General features: G+C 44.8%; 1 protein-coding gene across 4 annotated transcripts in view; it reads right to left on the reverse strand.

Moving 5' to 3' along the window:
• Positions 1 to 15,077, reverse strand: part of nedd9 (neural precursor cell expressed, developmentally down-regulated 9) — a 97,808-nt gene that overhangs the window by 25,093 nt on the left and 57,638 nt on the right. The gene's annotated exons all lie outside the window — the stretch shown is intronic.

Here is a 15,077-nt window from a genome sequence, read left to right on the forward strand (position 1 = left end):
CCCTGTAAGGCGTCAGGCCCCAATGGTTCTGAAAACCTGTGCCAACCAATTAGAAGGAGTGTTCAATCTCTCGCTGCTGTAGCTGGACGTTCCCACCTGCTTCAAAAGGGCGATATTCATACCAGTGCCCAAGAAGGTTAGGGTGTGCTGCCTCAATGACCATCGCTCAGTGGCGCTCACATCTACCGCTTTGAGAGTTTGGTTCTGGCAAGAATCAACTCCTGCCTAAGGAAGGAACTGGACCTGCTGCAATTTGCCGATCACCACAATAGGTCAACAGTGGATGCAATCTCACTGGGTCTCCACTCGGCCTTGGATCTCCTGGACAATAGCAATACCTACATCAGGCTGCTGTTTATTGATTACAACTCAGTGCTCAATACAATCGTACCCCCAGTTCCAATCAATAAGGTCCAAAACCTGGTTTCTGTACCTCACACTGTAACTGGATCCTTGGACTTTTCTCATCGGGCAACGACAGTCTGTGGATCAGAAATAACATTTCTTCCTTGCTATCAATCAGTATTGGTGCACCTCAAAGATGCTGCTTAGCCCTCTGCTCTATTCTCTCTACACACACGATTGGTAGCTAGGCATAGCTCAAACACAATCTATAAATTTGCAGATGACAAAACTATTGTTTGCAGAATTTCAGATGGCGATGAGAAGGCATACAGGAGTGAGAAAGGTCAGCTGGTTGAGTGGCAGTGCAGCAACAACCTTGCACTCAATGTCAGTAAGACCAGGGAATTGATTGTGGACTTAAGGAAGGGTATGTTGAGGGAACACACACCAGTCCTCATTGAGGGATCAGAAGTGGAAAGGGTGAGCAGTTTAAAGTTCCTGGGTGTCAACATCTCTATCCTGAGTCCAACATATTGATGCAATTACAAAGAAGGGATGACAGCAGCTATATTTCATTAGGAGTTTGAGGAGTATTTGTATGTCACCAAAGACACTCACAAATTTCTACAGTTGTACAATGTTTTCCACTGTACAGTGACTGGTTGCATCACTGTCTGATACGGAGAGGCCTCTGCACAGGATTGGAAAAAGCTGCAGAAAATTGCAAACTCATCCAGCTCCATCATAAGCACTAGACTCTCTAGCATCTAGGACACCATCAGAAGGTGATGCCTCAAAAATGAGCCATCTATTATTAAGGACCCTCATCACCCAGCACACACCCTCTCTTCTTTCCTTCTCCAAAGTTTTGGTTACAGGAGCCCGAATTCACTCAAACAATGTTTCAGGAACAGCTTCTTCCCCTCTGTCATCAGATTTCTGAATGGGCAATGAATCTATGAATACCATCTCACTATTTTGCACTACATGTTTATTTTACATATACTTATTGTAAGTTATAGCTTTTATTATTATAAATTGCAATGTATTGCTGCCACAAAACTATGTACTTCACGACATATTAAACCTGATTCTGACTCTAGGTATCAAGGGGTATAAATTTAACAGCAAAGTGCCCATTTTGTGGGTCTAAAACTATAAGCCTTTGAGCAGAGAGGAAGCAGAGATTTTCCATTAGCATTTTAACCTCTGCTGAATTGGTTCAGGCATCATTCAGCTATCTTGATAACCAAATGAGCATCGGATACATATCTGTACCACAATAAAGCACCTTTGCTGAGTTGGTAAACTGGTTTTTCACATCATGTAAAACTATCTGGCATTTCCAGCCATTGTTTACCAACTGAGTACCACGGGGTGTGGATAGAAAGGATGCAGTAGAACAAAGGTGTTTTTAGAATGACTTTGTTAAAGCACTGTATGTTAGGGCACTTAGAGTCAAATGTCAAATAGGTATATGGAACCAAATTGGATAAAAAGTCAGAAAAGGGCAAATGTGCAAATGGTTGTTGCTATTTGGAGTGAAACAATGATGTTCCACAACATGATGTTCCACAAAGGTCAGTGACAAGACCATTGCTCTAATTTGGTGCAGAGATCAGTACAATGCAGCTTGAACTATCTTGGGGTGACAGAAAACAAGCAACTCTAGCATTAACTTGGAGGAGAGTGGTTTCCCTTCATTGTACTCAGTTTTGCACGTACTCAAATGGGTGACAGTGGTGTAGCCACTGCCTCACAATTCCCGAGACATAGGTTCAATCCGGTCCTATCTGTATACAGTTTACACGTTCTCCCTGTGACTCCGAGGGCTTCTTTCTGGTTCTCCGGTTTCTCCCCACATCCCAATGACATGCAAGTTGTTAGGTTAATTGGTCACAGTAAATTGCCCCTGGTGTGCAGGTGAGGGAGTAGAATCTGTGGGAAGATGATAGGAATGTGGGGAGAATAGGACATAGGAAAAATAGTGAGGGAAAGTGATTGCTTTGTGTGCTGGCATGGACTCAATGGGCTGAATGGGCTCCCATGTCATTAGGGAAATGAGGAGTATTGGGCCAGTTTAGATTTAGATTATGAAGACACGTAGCCCTCTTTTATTGTCATTTAGTAATGCATGCATTAAGAAATGATACATTATTTCCTCCGGTGTGATATCACAAAACACAGGACAGACCAAGACTAAAAAAACTGACAAAACCACATAATTATAACATATAGTTACAAACAGTGCAACAATATTGTAACCTGATGAAGAAGTCCATGAGCACAGTAAAGTTCAAGGTTTCTCAAATGTCCCACATCTCACGCAGACGGGAGAAGGAAGAAAAACTCTCCCTGACATGCCGACCATAATCCGACTCTGAGTCATCCGAAAACCTCGAGCTCTGATCAGCTCTCCGACACCGAGTACTGAGTGGCATCTCCGCCGAACGATTCAACCTCCGTCTCAGTCGCCAAAAGCAGGCAAGGCCGGGGATTTTGAGGCCTACCTTCTGAAAGATTCCCGACCACACAGTAACGACAGCAGCAAACGGGCGTTTCAGAAATTTCTCCAGATGTTCCTCTGTGCTTTCACGTCCATTCTCCATCAAATCAGAATTGTCCACGGCCCCTATTTAACAAATACGATATAATTTTTCACCAGAGGGCTGCGCACACGCAGGTGTGCCGCCGCTTGCTGTTCCATGACATTTACTCAGCTCTGCACCAAACTGAAGCAGGGGCTGTGGCCAGCTCTGGCTTCTCCAGGCTTCATGTCTGTAGACTCACTCTCGTTCTGAATCATATTTTGCTCACTTTTATTGTTTGCACGATTTGTTTTTTTTTCTATGCACATTGGGTGTTAACAGTCTTTTTTATGGGTTCTTTTGGGTTTCTTTGTTTTGTGCTGCTTGTAAGGAGACGAATCTCAAGGTTGTAGAATGTACACATACTTTGATAATAAATGTACTTTCAACTTCGAAAATATCCAGAAGCTTTATAATTACCACTGTACAGAACCTACCTTAAGCGTAAACGGGAACAGGCTGCACTTTATGGCAAAACACTTTCCCTATTATCCTTAGGCAATAAAATCTGTACAATTAAATTTCAAGCATGTTTGAGAGTGATCCTTGTTAAAGCCGGAGGGCTAAATACGGTGATTGTGTTGATAAAATCAGAGGGCAAAATAGTACCCTGATCGTAAATATTTGCTTTTAATAATGTTTAGGGCAAAACTATGCAGCTGGGAGGAAAGGTTGAGATTGGTAGCGGGAACATCGCTGACTCAGCCACAACTCATGTGCAGGCACGAATCTTATTTGTCTAGTCACCCGCAAGGCGCATGCTGAAAGTCAGTACCGTCTTAATCCAGCCACGCTCTGTTGCTACAGTGGTAAGATATGAGATCACAGCCGAGGTGCAGAAATCTTAGAAACAAACACATGTCAAGGGTCTCGGCCTGAAACGTCGACTGTACCTCTTCCTAGAGATGCTGCCTGGCCTGCTGCGTTCACCAGCAACTTTTATGTGTGTTGCTTGAATTTCCAGCATCTGCAGAATTCCTGTTGTTTGCGTTTTTAAATTTACTACTGCGAAGCCTCTTCCGGTGATGCCTACACCGAAGAAGTTTAGATCCTCTCTTCGACGGGAGTTCAGTGAAACCATCTCTCACTGCTCCCCATCTGTAATTTCTTCGGCTCTTCAACTTTTCGACCACACTTTGACTCAGAATCGCTATCACAGCCATATATCCTTTCTTGGAACGTGCCTCTGTCGCCAACTTTCCAAGCCTGTCAATTTGGACCTTCTGAGGATCCCAGGTACTCACATTTTATTGACTCTGCCTCTCGCCGCTTCTCCCGTCAAGCTCTGAAGGCGACTCTCTCTGCCATGAGGAGGTACTTGGTGTCCCTATCCCAGACCCTTCCACACCTTCGGGACACTTTCTTCACCGTATGTAATGGTCCTACCCGTTATTTCATCCTCCGTCGGATCCATGCCTGCAATTGCCGTTTTTTTGACTTTGTCATGTTAGGCAAAGATTGCAAGATCCTACATCTACGGACTCCAGAGCCTGCTGGCCATGAAACTAGCAGGCATGAACTTCAGATTGCGGCCCCTGCCATTGATCTCGTCGGCTCCAACACCTCAGGGCATATTCAAAACCTGGACTCCAGCAACGACCATGGACACCTTCACAGCGATTGCACAACCACCAACTGCGACTCCAGCCTTGAACTCCAGGGCGGGTCTTTATGTGCTGCTATTGTGACTCCCGTCTCCCCTTCCCCCACCAATACTCTGCAATCCCATCTCCTTCAGATCCCATCGTCAGCTCCTGGGTCCTCAGAGGCTCCATCTTCCTCTCACCCCAACCCTCCCCTCTCCACTGACACCCCCAGCCTCCCCCTCCCCCCTCTCATCCCAGCTCTCATCCGTGCCGGGTCTTTACCATCCCCTCCGACCTTCAACTGTCGGAGGCAGAATGCTCTGTCCTCAGTAAGGGCCTCACCTTTGTCCCCCTTCGCCCACACCTCAGCGAGTTCCGTGTTCACCATGATACGGAACTTTTCTTCCGCCGTCTCCATCTCCGAGCCTACTTCTTCGGCAAGGACTCTTCCACCCCCACCGATGACCCCTTCTCCCGTCTTCAAACCTCCTCTTCTTCATGGACACCCCGCTCTGGTCTTCTGCCTGCTCTGGATCTCTTTATCGCTAACTGCCGACAGGACATCAACCACCTCGACTTCACCGCACCTTGTCCCCATTCCAACCTCACTCCTTCGGAACACTCTGCTCTCCACTCCCTCTGCACTAATCCTAACCTTATTATTAAACCCGCCGATAAGGGGGGTGCTGTTGTAGTCTGGCGTACTGACCTCTACCTTGCCGAGGCACAGCGACAACTCGCGGATACCTCCTCTTATTTACCCCTCGATCGTGACCCCACTAAGGAGCACCAGGCTATTGCCTCCCACACCATCACCGACTTTATCCGCGCAGGGGATCTCCCATCCACTGCTACCAACCTTATAGTTCCCACATCTCGCACTTCCCGTTTCTACCTCCTACCTAAGATCCACAAATCTGCCTGCCCTGGCAGACCTATTGTCTCAGCTTGCTCCTGCCCCACCGAACTCGTTTCTGCATACCTCGACATGGTTTTATCCCCGCTTGTTCAATCCCTTTCTACCTATGTTCGTGACACTTCTCACGCTCTTAAACTTTTCGATGATTTTAAGTTCCCTGGCCCCCACCGCTTTATTTTCACCATGGATGTCCAGTCCCTATATACTTCCATCCCCCATCAGGAAGGTCTCAAAGCTCTACGCTTCTTTTTGGATTCCAGACCTAATCAGTTCCCCTCTACCACCACTCTGCTCCGTCTAGCGGAATTAGTCCTTACTCTTAATAATTTCTCCTTTGGCTCCTCCCACTTCCTCCAAACTAAAGGTGTAGCTATGGGCACCCGTATGGGTCCTAGCTATGCCTGCCTTTTTGTTGGCTTTGTGGAACAATCTATGTTCCGTGCCTATTCTGGTATCTGTCCCCCACTTTTCCTTCGCTACATCGACGACTGCATTGGCGCTGCTTCCTGCACGCATGCTGAGCTCGTTGACTTCATTAACCTTGCCTCCAACTTTCACCCTGCCCTCAAGTTCACCTGGTCCATTTCCGACACCTCCCTCCCCTTTCTAGATCTTTCTGTCTCTATGTCTCTGGAGACAGCTTATCCACTGATGTCTACTATAAGCCTACTGACTCTCACAGCTATCTGGACTATTCCTCTTCTCACCGTCTCTTGCAAAAACGCCATCCCCTTCTCGCAATTCCTCCATCTCCGCCGCATCTGCTCTCAGGATGAGGCTTTTCATTCTAGGACGAGGGAGATGTCTTCCTTTTTTAAAGAAAGTGGCTTCCCTTCCTCCACTATCAACTCTGCTCCTAAACGCATCTCCCCCATTTCACATACATCTGCTCTCACTCCATCCTCCCGCCACCCCACTAGGAATAGGGTTCCCCTGGTCCTCACCTACCACCCCACCAGCCTCCGGGTCCAACATATTATTCTCCGTAACTTCCGCCACCTCTAACGGGATCCCACCACTAAGCACATCTTTCCCTCTCCCTCCCCCACTGCATTCTGCAGGGATCGCTCCCTACGCAACTCCCTTGTCCATTCGTCCCCCCCCATCCCTCCCCACTGAATTCCCTCCTGGCACTTATCCGTGTAAGCGGAACAAGTGCTACACATGCCCTTACACTTCCTCCCTTACCACCATTCAGGGCCCCAAACAGTCCTTCCAGGTGAGGCAACACTTCACCTGTGAGTTGGCTGGGGTGATATACTGCGTCCGGTGCTCCCGATGTGACCTTTTATATATTGGCGAGACCCGACGCAGACTGGGAGACCGCTTCGCTGAACACCTACACTCTGTCCGCTAGAGAAAGCAGGATCTCCCAGTGGCCACACATTTTAATTCCACATCCCATTCCCATTCTGACATGTCTATCCACAGCGTCCTCTACTGTAAAGGTGAAACCACACTCAGGTTGGAGGAACAACACCTTATATTCCGTCTGGGTAGCCTCCAACCTGATGGCATGAACATCGACTTCTCTAACTTCTGCTAATGCCCCACCTCCCCCTCATAACCCATCTGTTACTTATTTTTATACACACATTCTTTCTCTCACTCTCCTTTTTCTCCCTCTGTCCCTCTCTCTATACCCCTTGCCCATCCTCTGGGTCCCCCGCCTCCCGCCGTCTTTCTTCCCGGACCTCCTGTCCCATGATCCTCTCGTATCCCTTTTGCCTATCACCTGTCCAGCTCTTGGCTCCATCCCTCCCCGTCCTGTCTTCTCCTATCATTTTGGATCTCCCCCTCCCCCTTTCAAATCCCTTACTCACTCTTCCTTCAGTTCGTCCTGACAAAGGGTCTCGGCCTGAAACGTTGACTGTACCTCTTCCCAGAGATGCTGCCTGGCCTGCTGCGTTCACCAGCAACTTTTATGTGTGTTGCTTGAATTTCCAGCATCTGCAGAATTCCTGTTGTTTACATGTCAAGACTGGCTGAGACAAGCACTGTTGAAACTCGTGTCAGAAGTGTGGCAGAGGATAAACAGGAACAGCCACATAGAGTCTGCGGTGATTGTCTCACAAGACTTGACTTGTTCACTATAACTCAACCAGGGGCAATGATTTCAAAAGCAGCTGCTATGGGATGGAATGAATTTTTTGCTAATTCCTTTTCAGTCACAGTCTTGCTCTAGGCTGTATATTTTTAAGTGTTAGAAAACTTCTACTTTTCTGTGAGCAGGGAACCGGCACTCTGAGGCAGTAATGAAGTAGAACCATACATTTCAGGCTTCTGCACCTAGCACGCTGCCTTGAGAACCTAAAGGCTTTCTGGCTGTTGGGACAGGATGCCAATACATTCCCACCACATTCAGATAGAGCATCAAAAAAAGACCAGTAATGAGGGCCAGTCTCTCAACTCTAGTAAGCAACTGGTTTAGATGAACGCTCAATCTTATTCATAGACATAAGAGATTCTGCAGATGCTGGAAATCTTTAGCAACACACACAAAATGCTGGAAGAATTCCGCAGCAGCGTCTAAGGAGGGGAATAAACAGTTGATGTTTTGGGCTGAGACCCCTCAAAAAGGCCTGGGAAGTGTGTGTGTGTGACACCCACACACACACACACACACACACACACATATACATATATACACATACACACATATATATGTGCGTGTACGGGCGGGGGCGAAGCCAAAATAAGATGGGGGGGGGGAGCAGAAACAGTACAAATTGGCAGGTAATAGATGAGACCAGATGAAGGGAAAGGTGGGTTTGTGGGGAAGAAAGAATGAAGTAAGAAGCTGGGAGAGAATAGATAGAAGAAGTAAAGGGCTGAAGTAGAAGAAATCTAATAGGAGAGGAGAGTGGACTATAGAAAAAAAAAAGGGAAGGAAGAAGGGAGCAAATGAAGGTGATGGCCAGGTAATAAGATAAGGAATGAGAGGATAACCAGAATGAGGAATGGAAAATTAGAGAAGGAGAAATCACCAGAAGCTTGTATTTCTTCCCCTTTCCATACCTTCTTATTCTGGCTCTGCCCCTTTCTTTTCCAATCCTGATGAATGGTATTGGCCTGAAACAGCACCTGTTTATTCCTCTCCATAAATACTGCCTGACTTGCACAGTTCCTCCAGCATTTTCCATGTGTTGCTCATCCTTATAGGTTTATTATTGTCACATCTATTGCTATACATTGAAAAGCTTAGTTTTGCATGCTATCTATATAGGGAATTTCAAGACACAAGTACATCAAAGTTGTACAAAGGAAAAAGCAGTAATGGAATGCTGAAGATTGTGATACTCTTAGAGAAACTGCAAGTTAACACAGCTATAAAAGAAACATTTACTTCTTCTGTCATTCATTCTGTACACCAACAGTCACAGAGTCTGATACATAGAGCTAAAGCTGAGTGCACACTGAGCCATTTACACTAAACCCAAGCCCAGCTCCATTTTATTCTCCCCACTTTCCCATTGTCTTTCTCTTCCCACTCATTCACAAGCTAGGATTTGATCAGAACTCTTGTGCCATAACGAAAGGTTGGGCAAACCTGGGAGGTTTTCACAGGGGTGGCAGAGGCTGAGGGGGAGAGCTGAGAGATGTTTATCAAATGATGAGAGGCATGGACAGAGTAGAAAGCTGGTGTCTTTATCCCAAGGTCAAAATGTCTCATGCTACAAGGCATGTTTAAGAGGCTCTTAGATAGCAAATTAATGTGCAGAGAATGGAGGACTACGGTCACTGTGTAGGCAGAAGGGATTAGTTTAGTTAGCCATCTAATTACTAGTTTAATCTGTGTGGTACAACAAGGGTCTGTTCCTGTGCTGCACTGTTCAGAACCAGAATCAGGTTTAATATCACCAGCATATGTTGTGAAATTTGTTGTCTTTGCAGCAGCAGTACAATGCAATGCATAATAATACAAAAAAAACTGAATTGCCTTAAATTTTTATATATTAAATAGTTCAATTAAATAAGTACTGCAATAACAGAAATAAAAAAAGAGTAGTGAGGTTGTGTTCATGGGTTCAATGTCTATTCAGAAATTGAATAGCAGAGGGAGAGGGTAAGAAGCCATTACTGAATCATTGTGTGTGTGCTTTCAGGATCCTGATGGTAGTAATGAGAACAAGGTGGGACCTGGGTGATGGAGGGTCCCTTAACGATGGACGCTGCCTTTTTGAGACAACGCTACATGACCTGGATACATGGAGGCCAGTGCTCATAATGGAGCTGGCCAAGTTTACAACTCACTGCAACTTATCTTCATCCTGTGCAGTAGCCCCCCTTCCCCTTCCTTCCCCGCCCCCCATACCAGACAGTGATGCACCCAATTAGAATATTCTCCATGGTACATCGGTAAAAATTTGTGTATGTCTTTGGTGACATACCAAATCTCCTCAAACTCCTAATGAATTATAGCCACTGTCATGTCTTCTTAGTATTTGCATTGATATACTGTTAGATCCAGGTTAGATCCTCAGAGATATCGACACCCAGAATAAAATTGTTCTATGTTCAAATTAAAACTGCAACTGGGTAACTGGGTCTTGAACAACTGGGTAAATGATGCAATGACCAATTAACAGTAAACCTGCATCAAGGTTGCATCACATATCAGAGGCTGGAGGCTCTCACATCCAGCATCATGAAGTACTTCAAGAGGCTGGTCAAGACACACATTAACTCCAGCCTTCCAGACAACCTCAACTGACTGAAATTCACCCACCACTGGAACAGGTGTACAACAGATCTCATTTCCCCAGCCCTATACTCTTCTGGACTCTAAAGACACCTATGTTAACACTGTTGTTTATTGACTACAGCTGCATCTTCAGTACTACATTTCCAACCAAATTCACCTCCAAACTCCTAGACCTGGGATCCAACACCTCCTCTGTAACTGGATCTTTGACATCCTGACCAACAGACTACAATTAGCAAGGACAGCCCTCTGCCATGATTATGCTGAACACTGCTGTCCCACACAGCTGCATCCTCAGCTCCCTCCTCTACTCCCTATATAGTCCTGACTGGGTGGACAGATTCTGCAGTTGTCTGCATGTCCCCTTTGACCCTCACCAATACATCACGGCTTGGTATGGCAACTGCTCTGACTACGACTGCACGAAACTACAGAGGGGTTTGGACACAGCTCAGCACGTCATGGAAACCAGCCCCATCACCAACCCAGTTATGGTTTCTGTCTACATTTCTTACTTCCTCAGTAAAGCAGTAAGCATAATCGAAGAACCCCATATATTTTCTCTTCCCTCCCCCACCGGGCAGAAGATACAAAAGCCTGAAAGTTCGTATCATCAGGGTTAAGGATATCTTCTATCCTTCTGTTACAAGACTTATTTCCTTGTATGATGAGGTAGTCTCTTGACCCCACAATCTACCTCATTATGACCTTGCACTTTATTGTTTACCTACACTGCATTTTCTCTGTAACTGTAACACTGCCTTCTATATTCTGTCATTGTTTTACCTTGCACTACTTAAATGCACTGTTGGAATGAATTGATCAGTATGAATGGCATGCATGACAAGCTTTGCACTGTACTTCAGCGCATGTTACAATAATAAACCAATCTACTAATAACTTCTTACTTCCTGTAACCAACCAATCAACTGTTGCCCTCATTCCAATATTTTCACAGCTAGCAAATGAAAGTCATTAAACTGTAAACATGCATTTTAATATACCAATAATTTTCCCCCATACATTCATAAAGCAGTGCTATTTAACTGCAAGAAACTACAGCACCTAATTGGGGCCCTCACCAACACAGAAATCATATGCAGTAGGACCATGGTTTTTGTTATTTTTGTTATTCACACATGGGTGTGTGCATCGTCAGCAGGGAAGCCAGTACTTACTGTCTTTCCTCTGTCACCCTCAGGAAGGTGCTGGCAATGACCTTCTTAGCTCTCTGTAGTATGCGCAGTGCAGGTACTCCTGCAGTGCTGTCAGGGAGAAAGCTTGGGAGTGCTACCCTGACCACAACCAATCAATCATGATGGACAACTTGGTCATTATTCAAGATGGTGGACGAATGAGTGACTGTGGGCTAGAAAGAGTTAATGACACAAGATCTGGTTGAGAGGCTGACTGGTTGAAGTGAATTCTTCAGGAAGAGAAAATGGAAGTAGGGTATTCCCAATTCACCTGTTCCAAGCACAGGAAATCCCTCACAACTACATTCTCCATTTTCTGCCAGTCGAGTTTAATCTGCTACGACTTTAATGGAGACAGACGGAATTCCTTCAGGTTTGGAAAACACCATTTGCTATAATTTTATTTTTGTCACATGTACCAAGATGCACTGAAAAGCTTGTCTAGCAAACTGTTTATACAGATACAATCATTACACAGTGCATTGAGCTGAAATAAGGTCAAACAAAAACAATGTAGAATAAAGTATAAAAGCTGCTGTAAAAGTGCAGTGCCGGTGAAGTATAAAGTGCAAGATAATAATGAGGTAGATTGTGAGGCCAACAGTCTACCTTATTGCACAAGAGGTCCATTCAAGAGTCTGATGACAGCGGGATAGAAGCTGTCCTCGAGCTGGGTGGTATGCACTTTCGGGTTTTTGTATCTTCTGCCTGATGGGAGAGGGGAGGAGAGAAAATGCCTAGGGTGGTGGGTCTTAGAATATGCCGGCTACTTTACTTGGGCAGCAAGTATTGACAGAGTCCATAGAGAGGTGGCTGGTTCCTATAACATACTGAGTTGTGTCCTCAACATTCTGCGGTTTCTTGTGGTTATGTGAAGAACAGTTGCCATACCAAGCCGCTATCCATCCAGGCAGAATGCTTTCCGTAATGCATCAGTAAAGATAGACAAGAGTCAACAGGGACACGCCAAATCGCTTTAGCCTCTTCTTTAGAAAGTAGAGGAGTTGGTGAGATTTCTTAGCCATGACATCAACATTGATGGAACAGGACAAGCTATTGGTGATGTTCACACCCATTTAAAATCTTTGTTAATTCTGCTGCCTCAAAATTACAGGCACAAGAACCCAATCCAACATGGATCACCAAAATAGTCATTGGCCCATTAGTTCTAATGGTGCAGCCACTGCCCGTAATGTTAACTCCATTCCTCTGGACACAACTGCTCCAGGCCTATCAATATTTGTATTGAGATTGGCAAAAAGTTTTAGTTTAACATTGCCGAAATACAACGTAGTTTTGTCTGGATGTCACACAGAAAAATCATTCCATTCATAAGTACATAAAGGTTGTAAAAAAGAAGGAAATCTATAGCCTTGTTGGAGCTTCACTGACAACTCAGTGCAAGTAGACTAATGTTGTGACAGGGTAGATCAGGAGAGCAAAACCTGAACATTTAGCCTATGAGAGATCTGTTCAAGAGTCTGATCATAGTGCGACAGATGCTGTTCTTGAGCCTGGTGGTATGCATTCTCAATCTTCCATCTTCTGCCCAATGAGATGGGGGTAAAGAGAGATTAACTGGGATGGGATGGGTCCTTAACTACATTGGCTACTTTCCTGGGACAGCAGGAAGTGTAGACAGAATAAATGGAGGGGACAGGGCTGTGGTCACAACTTTCTCCAATCTTGGGAAGAGCATTTACTATACCAAGTTGTGATGCTTTCTATAGTGCAAATGTAAAAATTGGTGAGGGTTATTGGGGACATGCAGGAAGTTGCTTAAACTTCTCCTGGTAAGGGTACAAAGTTACGAATACAGCAATGAGAAATTCGGGTTGATTTTTCACTCATACAGCAATTAAAGTGGGAATCAATTACACAAGGAGCTATAGACCAGACGTACTGATGCTTTAAGAAACATGCTTCATGTGGGTAACATCTGTTGTTTCTACTTCCCTCTCCTGCCTCCACTCTGACCTCAGTCACTGGCTTAAGATGAACTTTCTGAAGTTCAGTACTGAACTTCTTATTCAACAATTTCAGACAACCTTGTAGCTTATGCTTCAACAATCACCGTCTCCCTTTTCAGAATTTCATTCGCCTCCTCTCATTTATACCACTCCCTTCTGTTATTCACTTGCCTTCTCAGCACTTCCTCAGCAATCACCACCACCCTTTGGTTACTCATCTCCCCTGCTCTCCACCCTTTTTTGGCCCTTTCCTTCTGTCTTCTCTCCAACTTAAAACTGGTTTCAGTTCCATATCCCACCGAATAGCCTTTAATATAAAACATTAATTTTGTTTCTTTCTCCATGGATACTGAGCACTTTCACCTTTAACTTTGAAATTAAAATGAAATTCTGGAATATGTCACTTGGAACCATGGACCAGAGCCAGTAGTTTCAGCATGGAAAGTGACAAGTAACTGGGTACAAAGCAGAGTAAAGCTTCGAGGACTTTTCCCTCAACCATAAAGCACCACTCAGTCAGCTGCCTTGCTTACTCTTTGTGTGTCTTTATTCTATGTGGTTTACTGACAATTTATCAAGTGCAGCTTTATTTCATGACCAGAAACTGCTTAAAGAAATTAAAAGGTGTTATTCAAGTACAAATGGCAAATGTTTGCAAAGCCCATTGCCCTGGTATTTCAGTATATTAGTGGAACCCACCTACATCATATTTATCAGGAAGATTCCTCAATAAATCTGCCAAGTGAGATACCTACATTCAGTGGGTGTTGGTGGAAAGAAAGGGCTATTTGCTAGAATCCAACAACTTCCCTGATTAACTGACATCCAGGGAATCCTGCAAAGGTTCAAGGACTGATTGCAAATGGATAAGACTGAGTTTGGCTGGTATGTCACACGTAACTTGTGTTCACTAGACTGGTATAGACGCAAGGAAAGAATGGCCAAAAATGTGAAAGCCTCCTGGCACTCTTTCTACAGATGCTACAACTTGGGAGTGGCACAGCTGGCATAAATGCTGCCTCAAAGCTCCAGAAACTTGGGTTTGATCCCAACTGAATCCTGACTGTGTGGAGTTCACGCATTCCGCCAATAACTGTGTGGGTTTTGTCCTTCTCTCAGGGCAACAGAAGACCTAGAGATGAGGAGAATGCCAGAAGGTGCACTTCTGTGAAATATCTGCAGGTCCATGAAGCCTGCAACAGCATAACTTAAAGGACTTAGTGAAATTCAAAGGCAAACTGTTGGAAGTACCTTAACAGGTTGCATCATGATATGATGTGGAAATTTGGACATAGCATTTGCAGAGAGTAGTGGGCTCAGCCCAGTACATCATGGGCACATGCCTCTCTGCTATCACAGTATGTACACGAGGAGCTGCCTCAAGAAAGTAACATCTGTCAAAGATCCCTACCATTTGGGTCATGTCATCTCCTCACAGTTGCCATCAGGCAGGCATACAGAAGCCTGACGTTCCACACCATCAAGTTCAGGAACTGCTATTTCCCTTCAACTATTCTGTCCTTGAACAAACCTGCACAACCCTAATCACTCCCTCAGTAAAGTAACATGATGACAATGGACTTTGCTCATTTTGTTTTACTTGCGTTCTTTCTTGTAAAAATAATGAATAATTAATGTTGGATTTATATTTTATGCGAATGTTTTCTATCTGATGTTATGTGTCTGTGATGCTGCTGTAAGTAAGCTTTCCTTTGCACCTGTGCATATATTTACTTGCGCTTATGACAATAATCTTGACTTTAACTCC

The sequence above is a fragment of the Mobula birostris genome, chromosome 19, assembly GCF_030028105.1.
Source record: "Mobula birostris isolate sMobBir1 chromosome 19, sMobBir1.hap1, whole genome shotgun sequence".
Lineage (NCBI taxonomy): Eukaryota > Metazoa > Chordata > Chondrichthyes > Myliobatiformes > Myliobatidae > Mobula > Mobula birostris.